The following is a 15656-nucleotide window of genomic DNA, read 5'->3' as shown; positions in this document are numbered from 1 at the left end:
AGAGTGGGAAAATTATCTTCAATGTTCAAATACTGAGAGCCCAGTTGAAGAACTTATTAAATGCACGCCGACATTCACCAACATGATGTAAGATAATATGACGTAAGATTATTAAGAGCTACGTCACGGTTTGCGCATCGCAAAACGTTAGCATAAATTTCTCCAGTTCATCGTTCATAGTTTCCTTTACTATTATCTTTTTTTTTTCTGTTTTTCTTGTTTTTTTGTTTTTTTGTTTTTTTTTGTTTTTTTGTTTTTTTTGTTTTTTGTTTTTTTTCTACCTTAGTTAACTACTACTTTCAGGTTTCCTTCTATTTAACAATTAGATTATGTGCTCGCGATTTCTATGAGGTGATAGTTGATGAGGCTACAGGCCGAATCAACTATCGCCTCATAGAAATCGAGAGCGAATTTCAAGCCCGAGGTCACAGTTTTTCGCTATACGGACCGACCCTAAGCCGGACAATAACATGTTTATCTTTTTTTCCTGCGGTAAATTGGCTTACAGGTGAGTTTGTCTACGCAACTTTGTCATTGAATTGGCTTACGCGCCGTCTACAAAAAAATCTAACGAGCGAACGAGCGAGTAACTCAGATACTAGACAAAGAAAGATGTATTAAAGAACAGATTTATTTCGAACTACTTTATGTTAGTTGCATTTAGTTCACCAGATAAGTTCTCCAAAAGTGTTTTTCCGGTGTGAAATTTTGTGCAAAGTTTTAAGTTGTACTACAAAATCGATTTCTGTCAGTCGTTGCGAATCACTCGAAATCAGACTTTTCTACCGTAAATTGAGTAGCAGATAGCGAGGAAATTCGTTAAGTGCATTCCACAGAAATTCTCTCAAATACAGCAACGATCAGTGAGGTAAAGTTGACCGAAATTGACTAATTTTTTGCTTAAAATTGTACAGAGAGACACATACGGGGTTACGCGCCATTACTGCGCCGAGCTACAAACAGCCAAACAAACTTTCACAACTTCAAACAACTCAATTGAATTTACTCACAGTGACTTTCCTTGCCATTTAAAGGTAAATAGGGATAAACTTGCGTTGATTAATCGTCTCTGGAATTATAAAAAGGGCAAAAGATTGACGATTACCGCTAATTCGTTCACGAAAATAGATCAACACGACGGATTCCGCCAGCTGTGGCGGTCCGGATGAGAAAATTCCGCCCGCTCCAGGAACCAATCAGATTGCAGGATTTTTTGAATTCGCCCACTCACGAGCTGAGGAAAAGATAAAATCTTGTATGTGGCCAAACTAACTCAAAATACCGTGACTGAGCTCCTTTAGGTTGACGCCAAAGAGTCTTTACCTATTAAAGTGCAGTGTCATCACTTTGATTAAATATGTGACTAAATTTAAAATCAATCAATTAATTTGAATGAGTAATATGTAGCCAATTCAGAATATATAGCCGAGGGTTAAGACGATCTCCTAACTGAGGACTCTTAAAAATCAAAGGAGACCTATGGCCAAACTCGTGGATTAGGTAATCTAGAGATGAAACATATTGGTGAACTTGCAATTACTGGTGTATTATTAAATGCTGTTAAAACAAGGCGGGTTTGTACCATGCAAGGTCGCACTTAACTCACAAAGCGTAGGCTTTTTTCGTTGGCTTTCTTTTGCACACATATCACAAAGACATACGTCCAGAATAGCTAGGGTGGCAAAATTGCAGCAAAACATGGCGTGGAAAAGGCTAAGGGTTCTTGGGTCACAGAGGACACTCCAGCCCAACAAATCATAGAGTACTCTCCCCCCTCCCCCCCTCCCCTTTCCCTCACACCCAGATCTTGATGTTGATCTGCCTGCTGGAAAAATTTGCATGTATTCAGGTCGTACGAGTTCACAAACGTTTTTCATTGCATTTCATCCAAGGTTATAGGTAAGGTTTCTTATGAGACAGCACTTCTTTTCCAATGTGGAAGCGCTTTTCTCTATATATATTGCACTTAAAATACATCAAAATAAGTAGACTCTTTTGCAAGCATTTTCAGTGTTGATCCGACAAATCTGTCGACCATAAATATGTGTTCCAACAATAATAATAACAGCTTCGTTGAAATGTCAATGTATTTAGTATTAACTAATAATTGGGGACAAGCTCACAGGGGGGTTCTTTCCCTTTGTTATCTTTTCAAGCAGGAAACAAAAGTGTAGACAAAAGACAGGGTAAAAATCATTTAAGCTTATCAAAATCAAGTATTTGGGAGTTTCTTTCCAAGTTTATGTGCATTTCACATCCCACTTAGAGTTCAGATCAATGTACCAAAATAAACAAGACAAGTATAGAGAACACAACTTTAATCTAAACTTAACTCGATGCCGGTTGAACATGGACAACTCAACATGAAAAACTTAAGCGTCTAAACTGCAAAGCGGTGAACGAAGGTCCTGCTTGATTGAACGTTGGATCTCACAGCAGATCTAATCAGCCAAAATTGAAAAGTAAAAGATAATACGTCTCTACTGCAAGGTTGACACAACGTCGTAGAGTTAAAACAATATTTCGGCTGGCCTCAGGTTTAGATGTTACTAAATTATAAAAATGAAATTACAATATTTTACAATGGTCCCGATGTTTCTCTTGTATACAATAGCTGTTTCGTTCATTAAAAGTTGTTCGTTTCGCTCATATAAGCTCATTAAGGTCGAAGAATAAGACACATTCTCATCAAAGCTTACCACATTAGCTTTTCAGGTCACTTTCCAGCAAACAAATGCACATCTCCTGGTCATTTTGAACGCCTGGACGACTCAAATGCTCCTGAAATTCAGCCTTCAAGTTGGCCATAGTACTAATTCGAACATTCGAAGTCAACTCCACTTCAATTTAGCGAAACACCTAATATTAATGGTCATGTAAAAGCTACAAAATCATCAATATTCGGGCTGGTACGATGCACGCATTGAGTAGTAGGCTCGCACTGACTGCACGGTTACTATTCCCATATGGCGTCGGGCTCGGTTACTATTCCAATATGGCGTCGGGCGCGGTTACTATTCCAAAATGGCGCCGGACTCGGGCGCTCTCGTTCGGGCCGACTAATTACGAGGAGTGTCTACACCTGAGTGAGTGAGTGAGTATAGTATAGTAGAGTATGGTACGGTCTGGTACGGTCTGGTACGGTCTGGTACGGTCTGGTACGGTCTGGTACGGTCTGGTACGGTCTGGTACGGTATGGTATGGTATATCTTTATTGCGCCTTACTCTCCAAAGGGAGGTATTGGTCTGTTTACAATAAAGGTTTAACATTAACTAGTACAATAAGAAATAACATTGACTTGATTCTTCTATAATTCAAATAAAATTAAATAAAAATTATAATGCTCATTTCGTTTGTAAGTTGAGAATCTCTTTTCTTTTTTTTAAACGTTAAGTTGATATATTTACCTATTATTTTTGATGTAACTCTATTGTCAGCTCTAAGTAAGTACTTAGTTCTCTCGTTATCGCTCAGATTTGCGTAAAGTGCATCTTTGTTTGAAATGTGAGAATGGAGCTCAATTCTTATGGTAGCGTGAGTGAGTGAGTGAGTGAGTGAGTGAGTGAGTGAGTGACACATTTGCATATCGGAGTCCCCGCAACAAACACGTTTCTACCCTTCGCGTATCCACGAGTTTAAAAATTATTGACTAAAGTTCTATTTTTCGTTCTCCAGACCAAAGAAGCCATGGTCTTCCATAAATGGCGTCCATCAAATCCCTTATATCTACTTGCAATTGTTTGAAAATAATCTGTTTTATCCTATTAAACTTCTCCACAGAGCTTTCACTCGGAACGCTATTACGTCGTTGCGCTATGGGATTTTTAACAACTTCACTGACCTAAAAAGGCTGTGAGTAAAATAAGAGGATCCCGCTTGTTATCACTGCGTGAACACCTTTTCAATTATGCCTTTACCTCTGCAACAAAGGCGGTAACGCCCACTCACCCCTGCCCCCGCCCCCCATCCCCCTTTTTACATCCCCGCCGAAAATTTGACAAAGTTTTTTCGTTATTTTGCTACTTTTTTGCTATTTCATTTTAAAATTTAAAGTTTTACATTTGGCGCCAACGCTCTTAACTGACTGCTTTGGTCGTGCATTTTTGCATCATTAATACAGGGATTTGTCTCGGAACGCCATTTCGTCCCTACCTGAAGGCGCTTTTAACAACCTGAAAATTCTAATTCATCTGTAAGTAAATGAAGCAGCGCAATTACTATACTTTTTCAGGTTTTAATCTCTGCATCCAGCATAAGACTAACTCTTAGTATATTAAAACCTTGAGAAAAACAAAACCAGAATTAGTTGAATTCAAATTCTGCAATTTGCGATTGTTACTTCGGAAGAAATCAAAGCCAGGACTTAAAGAATAACAAAGAATGTGGTTTTATGATTTAATTAACAAATGGTAAACGCCATAGCGTGTACTATTGAGTTATGGATGCACGCGGGAGGTTGCTAAGCACGAAAGAAGCGTAAGAGTCGCACGAGGCGATAGCCGAGTGCGACTCTAGCTTCTTGAGTGCTTAGCAAACCTCCCAAGTGCATCCATAACTCAATAGTGCACGCTATGGCGCTTACCATTTGTTTTATAACATAACATTGAGACATTGGAACAACAGAAGTCCTTTTACTGAGCTACATCACAAAAAAATGTTCGTGTAGTCTTACATGACAAGAGAAAACAAGCGCGCGAAAATTCATTCATGACAACCGACTGCACACCAGTAACTCGATAAAGTTTCATCTTCAGACAACTGTGAAGACAGTTTCGCATTTCTGGGAGAAGGACGTCGGCCATTACTTTGGAAACAATGTCTGTTAAAAGATTTGCTTTGCAAACATTGGCACACACGTCAGCAGCGTACACCCATGGGCAAATAGTAGACGCTAAATTAACCAATCAGAGCGCGCGCTTTGCTTTAGTTATGTTATAAATTATCTTTCAACGTTTTCTATGTTAAGGAACGTGACTAGTAAACACAAAGGTCTTTTAGCCTTAGCGCGCGCGTTAAGTGTTAACCATGCCTTGCATGATGCATAGAACGTGTGCACACTAACCGTAGGTACCTTCTTAATATATAATTCTGAACCTTTCATACATACACAGGGATTTATCTTTCAACGCTATAACTTCTCTTCCTGACGGTGTATTCAACAATCTTAAATCCCTAACAATACTGTAAGTCTCGCGAAGCTCCACAAATGCAATCGTTTTAGACTAAACGTTGTTCGCCCAGTATACGTCAGTACTTATTTCCGTCACCCGTCAGAACTCTACGGCGAGAGATTCGTTCAGTAGAACTGAATCCAAACTTTTGTGATCAACGAAAAGGTGAAATACTCAACAAAGTAAGGCACATATCCAGTACTGTTTAAACCTGTGACCAAAACACTTTGAAACCATTGCTCTCTATTACATAACCTGCTGTAGAAGATTGTAGACGCGTAATGGCTTAAATCATAGTTACGAACAAAACATTGAAATGGGTTGAGCCATCAGATAAAAATTCTCCATCATCGGTTAATAAGCATTTAATGACTGTCCCCAAGGCAAACAGTGAGTTTTGTTTCCCCGAGAACATTGAGGGTCGAGGGGAAACAAAACTCACTGTTTCCCGAGGGGAGAGTCATAAAGTCTTTTGTTATTCCTCCCGACTCAAAGATAAAAAAAACCTGCGAGAAAATGATTTGCTTGACGCCTACGGTGGCTGTACTTGCAGTACGAGGGGCAGTCAAGCCGAGCTGTCCTACCAAAACGACACGATAACAGTCTTTTTCTCCGCAGCTAAAGAAATAAAAACAATACTTAAGTTGCTTTACCTTCTTCTAATGCTTAACTCGAGAATTCTGGGATTGATTTGACTAGGAATAGCATATTTTGCTGTAGATGACAGAACTATTGTCCTACCTGGCGAGTGGCGACAGCCACCGAAGAGCGAGTTGCCAAACGCGGGCGACCCATATTTGGCACCAAATTAAAAGCTTGACGACAAAAACTTTCAAATTTCCCCTTTGTTAATCTGATGTGTTTTTGCCGAATTATAGATCCCTTTTCTTGAATAATGAATGCCTTCTCTAGTGAGAAACGTTGCCCGACTTCAATGGCTTTTTGAATTCAGGCCGACTGGCACATAAATTTGCCGCTGTTTCAAGGTGCACGACCTGATCACGTGCGAGTCGAAGGTTCAAGTTGTTGTTTCACTAGGGAGTTAGTAAGTTTTGCTCGCCCTAGGGAGCTTGTAAGTTTTGACCCATGGCGCGTGACACGTTCTCCTCCAATCGGAAAACGTATTTGAGTTGGGAGGAGTAACAAAATTATTTCTCTTTGTATTCAAACATTTAAAGAAGACGACACACAGTTTAAATTTGCAAGGCATGTTTCGAACACTCAGTATCCATCTTCAGTTAAAGGATGTTTACAAGTGAGTGACTATATGTAAGGCAGATAACAAGTAGGTGTTGATTACAAATTGTAGAATAATAGTTACAAATAAGTGAAAAAAGGTACATAATACTTAGGGGATACAACGGAGTGGGAGAATAAAAAGGTGCGAGTACAAATCTGTGAAAAAAAAGCTGAATACAGATAGTAATTAAAGTAAGAGTGTTAAATAACATGTTTGAGTCGTTTATTCAATGGGGGTCGTTCCCATTCAATATGAAGGGCTTCTTTGATCTTAAGTTGGTAATTGGTATATATAGTCACTCACTTGTAGACATCCTTTAACTGAAGATGGATACTGAGTCTCCGAGACATGTCTTGCAAATTTAAACGACGTGTCGTCTTCTTTAAATCACGGTTTGATTTCAATCTTACTGCTACCAAAATTTGGCAATATTCTATTGGTATTGTTTAACCTTGTCATTTGTTCGCAAATGCTTTCTTGATATGTGAGTAATAGTACTTTGTTGTAATTTTAATTAGTTTTTCATAAAATGTATTCTGAAAACCCTACTGGGGAGAAACTAACCGAATCCTACTGTGTTGCATTGCATTGATGTAAACACTCATTGTCGCGGTAACATCAGTAACCGTGGACATCTATTTGTCGCATGGAGATGTAATGAATTGACGTTTCTCATACTCTTTCTCCTGAGAGGGAAGATAGCCTCAATAATCATTTAAAATGTGTTACACTGTATTTTTGGGGGTCGTTCCCATTCAATATGAAGGGCTTCTTTGATCTTAAGTTGGTAATTGGTATATATAGTCACTCACTTGTAGACATCCTTTAACTGAAGATGGATACTGAGTCTCCGAGACATGTCTTGCAAATTTAAACGACGTGTCGTCTTCTTTAAATCACGGTTTGATTTCAATCTTACTGCTACCAAAATTTGGCAATATTCTATTGGTATTGTTTAACCTTGTCATTTGTTCGCAAATGCTTTCTTGATATGTGAGTAATAGTACTTTGTTGTAATTTTAATTAGTTTTTCATAAAATGTATTCTGAAAACCCTACTGGGGAGAAACTAACCGAATCCTACTGTGTTGCATTGCATTGATGTAAACACTCATTGTCGCGGTAACATCAGTAACCGTGGACATCTATTTGTCGCATGGAGATGTAATGAATTGACGTTTCTCATACTCTTTCTCCTGAGAGGGAAGATAGCCTCAATAATCATTTAAAATGTGTTACACTGTATTTTTGGATTTGTTTTACAGAGAATTGACTTCCAATGCTCTTACGTCCCTACCGGATGGAGTGTTCGATAGCCAGAAGTATTTGGGATCTGTAAGTAAAACGCACAGCACCCACTGTTCGTACAGGTGTGAGCATTGTGCATTGGGAGAGAATTCGTTTGGCTGCAACAAAAAAGATGTGGGCACTTCATTTCGTGCGTTCTTTCTTATTAACAACAAGGTACAGTCTTGACAATAAGAGTCTTTTCACCAACGAAGATGATTTCTGTTTTTTCCTGTGGGAGCCATGGTTGGCTTACAGTGAATGCATTGTATTACAGAGATGATGTTAGACAACGGCCTTAAGTAATCACCTGGCTTCTCGCGACTGACCTTGTGTAAAGCGTAAATCATACTTGCAAAAAAAAAAATAGCCTATTCTGCGTTGAGGAAGAAAACCTCCTTCTTGTTTTCTTCGATTGCCATCACCTCACTACCACTGTGTCGCGTCATTCTCAATCTCATCCTTGCCCTCATCCTGACCTCATCCATATCCTCACCCTCTTCCTCACTACTACCATAGTGTTAACTCTCACCGTTATTATCATCTTGGGGATAGGGTGAAAGTGAGAATTATAGTAAACCTTCCCCTCTCTGCCTCCTTCTGTAGTGGGACAGTTTGTGACTGTTACGTCACGTAGCTTTTAGTCTCGTAACCGATCGAAACCGGTCAGAGAACAGAACACATGTTGTCGAAGCTAAGTTGCTTACTCCTTGTTCGTGTTGAATAAAGTCAAGAGTGTTGTGTCACTTCAACGTCCCTTGAACTACGGGCCGGCCAATCTACAATATAATTCATCTTGATCCGTGTCCATCGCCATCTCTCACCCAACCCTTACCCTCAACCAACCTTGCCTCATCCTCTCTCAATCCTGTTTTTACCTTCATTCTTCTCTTTCGTTTTTGTCCGCATCCTCAAATAGTCCCTTTTTTTAATAGGGACTTGTCTGGAAATGCAATTACATCCATTCGGTATGGCGTGTTTAATACGCTGGCCAGTCTTGATGAACAGCTGTAAGTGAAATTTAGCTGTGGTTCAATAATTCTAAACATTATTTGTACTGTGAAGATTTCATCACCAATGCAATTGCTCCCATGACTCTCTCACCCACTGCATGATTCCTTTCCACAGAGGAATTTCTTCAAACGCCATCACGTTTTTACCCGCTGGGGTCTTCGAAAACCTGACAAAATTGATCTGGCTGTAAGTAAGATCGATGTTAACCGACACACTCCCTTGTTTAGTATAGGAGAGTAATCAATGATCATGAATATTACGCGAAGTTCGTGCAATTCTCTTTTTAATAATGTATTCCAAGAATATTTTTGTTCTCTTTGGTGTTGTCATTCAGGTCTAACCTTTAGAGACTTATACACATTTCGCCGATAAAAGTAAAATATAAAACTTTAAGGTAAACAGCTGTTAAAATTATGAGTCTAAACGTTTTCGATCTGTTCGATCATCATCAGAGTGATGATGATGATCAAACAGATCGAAAACCTTTAGACTTATAATTCAACAGCTTTTTACCTTAAAGTTTTATATTCTTTGGAGACTTATTCAGAAGAGTAAGCTTTTAGATATTTTTCGTCTTTGTGTCGGGTCTACTTTAAAAGTCTTCGTGATTCTCATCGAGTCAACCTCCCAAATTTTCCTAAGTCGTTGGATTGCCTTTCGCAGCGTTTTCTTGCTTTTAAATCGAAAGATTATTGAAGAGTCAATAACACTTGCTTTTTCTGAATATTTTCTCGTGTTTAGGCATTCGTCTTTTTAAATTATAACAAGCAAATTCAGTATATAAAGGAAAAATGTTAATACCATTATGTTACGAATCATTTTAACAGTGATTTCTCTGTAAACGCAATCGAGTTTCTTCCTGAAGGGGTGTTTAACAGCCTGAAAGAGTTGACGTGGCTGTAAGTTCAGCTTTTATAGCTTAAGAAAGCGAATTTATAAGTCTTTGGTTAGCACTTTGGTTAGCAGAACTTCTGACATTTTTAAAATCGTTGTATTAATCATTATGATATCATTTTTATAGTAACTTTTCTTCGAACGCTATTACCTTTCTACCTGAGAGAGTGTTTAATAACCTCCCAAAGCTGATAGTACTGTAAGTGCACCAATTATACTGCAACAAGCACATAAGAATAATATTTTTTTATTTAGCATGATCAGCTATCGTCGCACCATGGAACGCATAAGGTCATATATTGCTACATATAAGTTTACTTTATTCCGTTCAACTCAGTCGATCAGTAGATAATAATATCAGCTTGTTTACTCTTCAAGGCTGTCTAAAACCTTAATTTGCATGCAGCATTATAGTCTTGCTACATGCTTTTTCACACTCTAAGGTCGAAAACGTCCGCCTTTTAATTGTACATATATTTAAATTTTTACAATTGTAAATGTTGCATTGAAAGAATGTTGTATTTCAATAACTTTAATCATGCTCTAACCTATTTTTTAGTGACTTTTCTTCAAACTCTATTTCATCTTTACATGAGGAGGTTTTCAGCAATCAGCCAAACCTGGAATCCCTGTAAGTTTTAAGATTTCCATTCTTAAGTATCGAAAAGTAATTGGTTTTGCAACGCTACGCTACACGATTGCCTTAAAAAACTCGTGCCACCTTTTCACCCAATCCGAAGTAAAACCAAAACCAATCATGAGTCGCTCACGTTTTCCCTCGTTTGGCGTCAGCTACGGGTACTTACTTCGAGTTTTGATTGGTTCACTGGATTGTCTGCGTCTTTGTGACTAGGCAGAGTGGTTACTACGACACTCAATTGAGTCCCCTTTAACAATGGAGAAACAGATTAAAAAACAGCTAGCAACTGTTATTGCATTTAGGTATGAAAAAGGTTGAAGACTGAGTAAAATCTCGATTAACAGTCAACTGCTTCATGTAACAAAACAAAATTATCTGTTCGGCAGGTACCTTTCTTCCAACAATATTAAATTTCTGCCCAATGGACTGTTCGCCAATTTGATTCATCTAGGATGGCTGTAAGCGATAAATAATATTTGCAATCAAAAATTATCATTGTTATCAATCTAACCTGTCACGTGACCTTTACACTTGACAGGATTCTGAAAAAAGACTAGCGTAAGAGATATTTGTACACCACGTGAAATGTGTTTTATTAATTAAAAAGAAGATGTTGCATGCCTTTGATGAAGGTTGCATTATATTTTGCATTTATTTTTTGCATTGTACGTCCAATAATGCCGTTGAAATTATTCCACAGAATTGTTTCTTCAAACAACATTTCATTTCTAACGGACGGAGTGTTCGCTATTGTGAAATATTTGACAAATCTGTAAGAGATTTAGAAGTTGTTCTTAAATTTCGTTAAAATGCTGTGGGTTCGAGGCATCTATCGATTGGTATTTGGCAAGAAACAAAGCCCCTCGCCAAGTATCGAAATCGATCGAACTGATAACAAGCATTCTAATGCATGGTAATAACAACACCAACAAGTTTTTTGTTTGGTTCTGCAAACAAAGAGCACGTTTTGCACAAAATAGTCTTTCACGTGTCTTATTTTCTCTCATAAATTAAAAGAGTAAGTTCCTTTACAATAATCATTGTTCATTGAAGTCCCGGCTCACCACCACTTGTGTCGTAGACTTCCGAAAAACGCCATGGATTTCTTGGCTAGTTTTCCTTGTCGAGCCCGTTTGCAAGAATATTTCAAGAATGATCCTTGTTCAAAAAGAAATAAAACTTGATTTAGTGGTGGATACCCTTAACATAAAGTAGTCGTTAAAGCTAATTTGCCAACGTTTTTGTTTTAGTTTTTTCAAAGGAGCTTTAGGAATAATAAAGAAAAAGACGTCCAGGCACTGCAAGATCTCGTCTCGATCGGTGGATCGGCGACATCTGCGCAACCAATCAGATTGCGAGTTCCCTGATAGCCAGCTACTGGGCTATTTTTAATAATTTCAAACATTCCATGGATAAAACTGATGTTTAATGATTCATAGACATTGAATGATTGATTTTAATATTAAGATATTTAATGAACTCATTCACAGGCCAGCAATGGATATTCCTATGAAATTTACCATTCTTGATTCGATCACAGCATTTGTTTTTAATTTGAAGACCCTTTTTTTTCTTATTCCGTAAGAGTAAATCCCATTCAATGATCAGGGATATGCCCGTTAAATGCTCTGTGTTCAGGAAGTGGCTCTTAATTTATTGTGTCCATCTTCTTCACTCTTAGGTTTAACGTCAATGCCATTGTGCATCATAGCATCATAACCTTGACAAACCTTAAACAAGGGCTTCAAAATCACCAAACAACTTGAAGAAATTGGCGTTTGATGTGATTTGCAAATACACCCTTCTAATTTTAACTTGTATTCTGAGCACAAATTATGATAATGACGAAGATCGTCAGCATATTACTCACTTAAAATTAGAATGTATTTTGATTTATCGTTTTGTGTGTGTTCCTAACCTTTACAGAAATCTGGATTCTAACTCTATTCGCAGTATTGACGAGGATGCATTTTCCAGGCTTGAAATTTTAATTTTTCTGTAAGTTTAACGCCACTGTTGAAACGGTTTGCTATTATAGATCGATAAGCATTAACCGTTTCAAAGAAAAACCTCCATTACGTTGTCCAGGGAATTCACATGCAAGTAATACAGCTGAGGATTGGTCAACATTTCAACTCTCTGCTGAAAAACTGCCGCGTTTCTTAAATTTGTATATTTTTGTCACAATTTTCGGTTAGATGTGTTTATATTTATAACTAAATAATTATTATCGAGCTTGGTGGATAGTTGGATAGCATGATAATTGTTAACAATTCCATGTAAGTATCTTTTTTATTACTTTGTTGTTACTTATTTAATTTTATCTCTTTTATTTTAGTCATGCATTTTATACATGAGCCTCTGGCTCGGATACTGAGGGCAACCTCAATCCCACGCAAAGACTTTAATAAATTGATTGATTGATTGACTGACTGACTGACTGATTGATGATTAATTGATTGATTGATTGATTGATTGATTGCTTGCTTGATTGCTTGCTTGATTGATTGATTGATTGATTGATTGATTGATTGATTGAACGTTTAGATCTAAGATTTACAATAACTACTTAATTATCATCGAGACTGTCATAATATTCAATCACTGATGGTATGTGGATCTCGACTGATCCCCTTGGCGATGAGTTGTTTCTAATATAATCATCGGCTTCACTCCAAAACTATGGGTTCACAAAGAGAAACGACTCTTATTCCAATCAATTACAGCATAAATCAAAGCACACTGAGCTACCGGCCTACTTACATGGAATTTGAATAAGTTTTTTCACCGTATCTGTGGTTTCTAATATCTGCACTTTCTGTTTAATAATTTTGCAGAAATCTATCCTCAAACTACATTCAACAGCTTCCCTCTAAAGTATTCCAACATCTGCAAAGACTTTTTCTCCTGTAAGAGAAGCAACGGTGAATTTGAAGCTTGCACGTAGATAAATAAATACAGTCGGACAATTTATTACGTGCAAAGATGCGGGAGCCTTTTTATGAGGGTAACCGTATTGTATCATTTTTAGGTGCAGATAAGACCAAATAACCTTTGTTGTCCGGGTCCGACATGTAAAGCGGCGAAGAGCGTCGAAGTAACACAAGGACGGCCTTCGATACACAACGAGCTTAATAACAACGGCGAACGTCACTAGTCATTAGCACAACAAACGATGTCGACCTTTCATCTTGAATTACAACCTTGTAGCAAGCCGTAATAACCTGCGAAACGTATAACAAAAGTGAGACTCGAAATAGAAACTATCAGGAGCCATAATCGGGGACGGAGACCGTAAGCCCGCCATTTCTAGTATTGGGGCTGTCCCTATGATATGGGACAATTCTTCTATTTTTAGAAAAAATGGCGCCATCCCGTGCGGCACACGCGCGTACATGCTGCGAGGATTTTTGCGGATGTAGCGCGGGGAAATGGCGTCCGAAATTCTTGAAATGTTTGATGCTTTTGGTCCACAATTCAATTCTTTCATGAGGGGGACATGGGGATTTGCGGTGTTGCGGTGTTGATGGTTTTTTAATGCGGTGACGCGGTGAATCAAATCTACACTTGCGGGGTTGCGGTGATCTCAAACCCAGGGCGGAAAAAAGGCCGGGCGGTGAAACGGGCAGTCCGCTCTTGGTCCAATGTGTGATGCGGAAAAAGACTGACACGAGCGCTCCTTCCGCGCTTCCGGTGAGATTAATGGCTGCCAAAAATCTCCTCTCGACGAATCGGAAATCAACTTTTCTTTCTTTATTTTTGAGCCACCAGTGCTGTATTTTCAAAAGCCTTTTTGATGCTTTAGACCCAAAAGTCAATACGTTTATGTCTGTTGTAATGATGTTTAAGTAGTTTCGTCGTAGACTACCCAAATTTGAGTGAAGTAATACAGTGTCGAATGCAGGTATGTCCCGCTTATCGTGACCAAGCCGTGATCCGCTGCTTCTTTTAGGAGTACTCCACATTTCTCCACTCTAAATTTTACATATGTTGAAGATCGATACCTTTTACATAACATAGTAAAAAACCAGCTGAATATATTTGGATATAGCAGCGTTTCAGAACTTCAAAGTTTCCCTCCTCTTGTCACACGTTTGCAAGGATTTCGCCATAGAGTCTATCGCAAACGAAAAGTAATAAAATTTCGCTTGTTTGAGTTTCGTCTGAATTGCAAGCAACACGTGATGCCTCATCAAGGCATAAGAACTTTCGTCTGTAAACAATGTTCAGTTTTGTTTGTGTAAAAATCCAATTAATCGCTGGTTGTCGATGAAAAGGAGCGCCTGGCGATCCGTGCCGGTTTTGTAGTTCAACATGACAGATTGACTTCAATTACGCCGTTTCGTGTAAAAACGTACATCGAACTCAAACAATATCTCTAGCTTTATATATGTTTAAGACTGATTTGATACATATTTGAGAAGTTTAGCTGGAAATGTGGGAAGACAGCAGAGATATTAAATCAGCAAAATTATGGTAGCACTTTTCAGTCAACCCGAATAACAATTTCATTTTGTTGTTTGAGTTCTCAAAACTCCTTGTTTTCTTCATTTTCGCAGTATAAAATTTCACTATGAAGAAACCGTGATCTTAGTAACCTTTTAGCGTTGGCAAAAATTATCGCATCATCTCAGCACAAAAGATGGCGAAAAAAATACTTTGACAAGATTTCATATTGAGAAATTAAGGGCCCATTAACCGATTCATGCGCGTACTCGCGCGCGTTGCTAAGGAGGTGAAATTTCACTTCCGGTCACCTACGTCAGCCTGAGCACGGGAAATAAAAACAACTCAAAAACTTGCAAATTCGCATACATTGGTAACAACGTTGGTAACATAGCTATGCATTCCTTTTTCGAAATCATGCTTTTTTCAGAAAATTACGAATTTTTCAATATTTTGAAACGCTGTCAAAATCTGACCTTTTAGAAATGAAACAAAATTGATGCATAGCGTAATGAGGATTTAAATTAAAATATTAAATCAATGAAAAAAATCCAGAGAAAGTAATTTGCCTGGGAGCCTTTGCATTTTTTCTGTATTAGTCACATAACCATGGGCGTGGCCTGATGACGTCATCACTAGTGTTACTGATCATGAAAAAGTTGAAACATATGAAATAACTCTGAATCAACCAAAAATGAGGAGGTTAGATAAGACTAAATTTTCCTTAACGGCTTCAAAAGATCGGTTAATGGGCCCTTAAAAACACCGACTCGGACTTGAAAGTGCACGCGCCACATTATGCAAATTAGCTACTCGTAAGCGTTGGACTTTCCTGATCGCCACAAGCAGAAACAATAATCGATCGAAAACAGGTTTTGGTTATGATTAGACATTATTCTGATTGTTCTAAGAAACGCAAAAATTAACCAGTGATACCAGAGTAAAGAATTTCGTAACGTTTATT

Source organism: Orbicella faveolata, unplaced genomic scaffold (assembly GCF_042242905.1).
Source record: "Orbicella faveolata isolate gen_17 unplaced genomic scaffold, um_ofav_v1 contig_35, whole genome shotgun sequence".
Lineage (NCBI taxonomy): Eukaryota > Metazoa > Cnidaria > Anthozoa > Scleractinia > Merulinidae > Orbicella > Orbicella faveolata.
Note: the sequence above shows the minus strand (reverse complement) of the source record.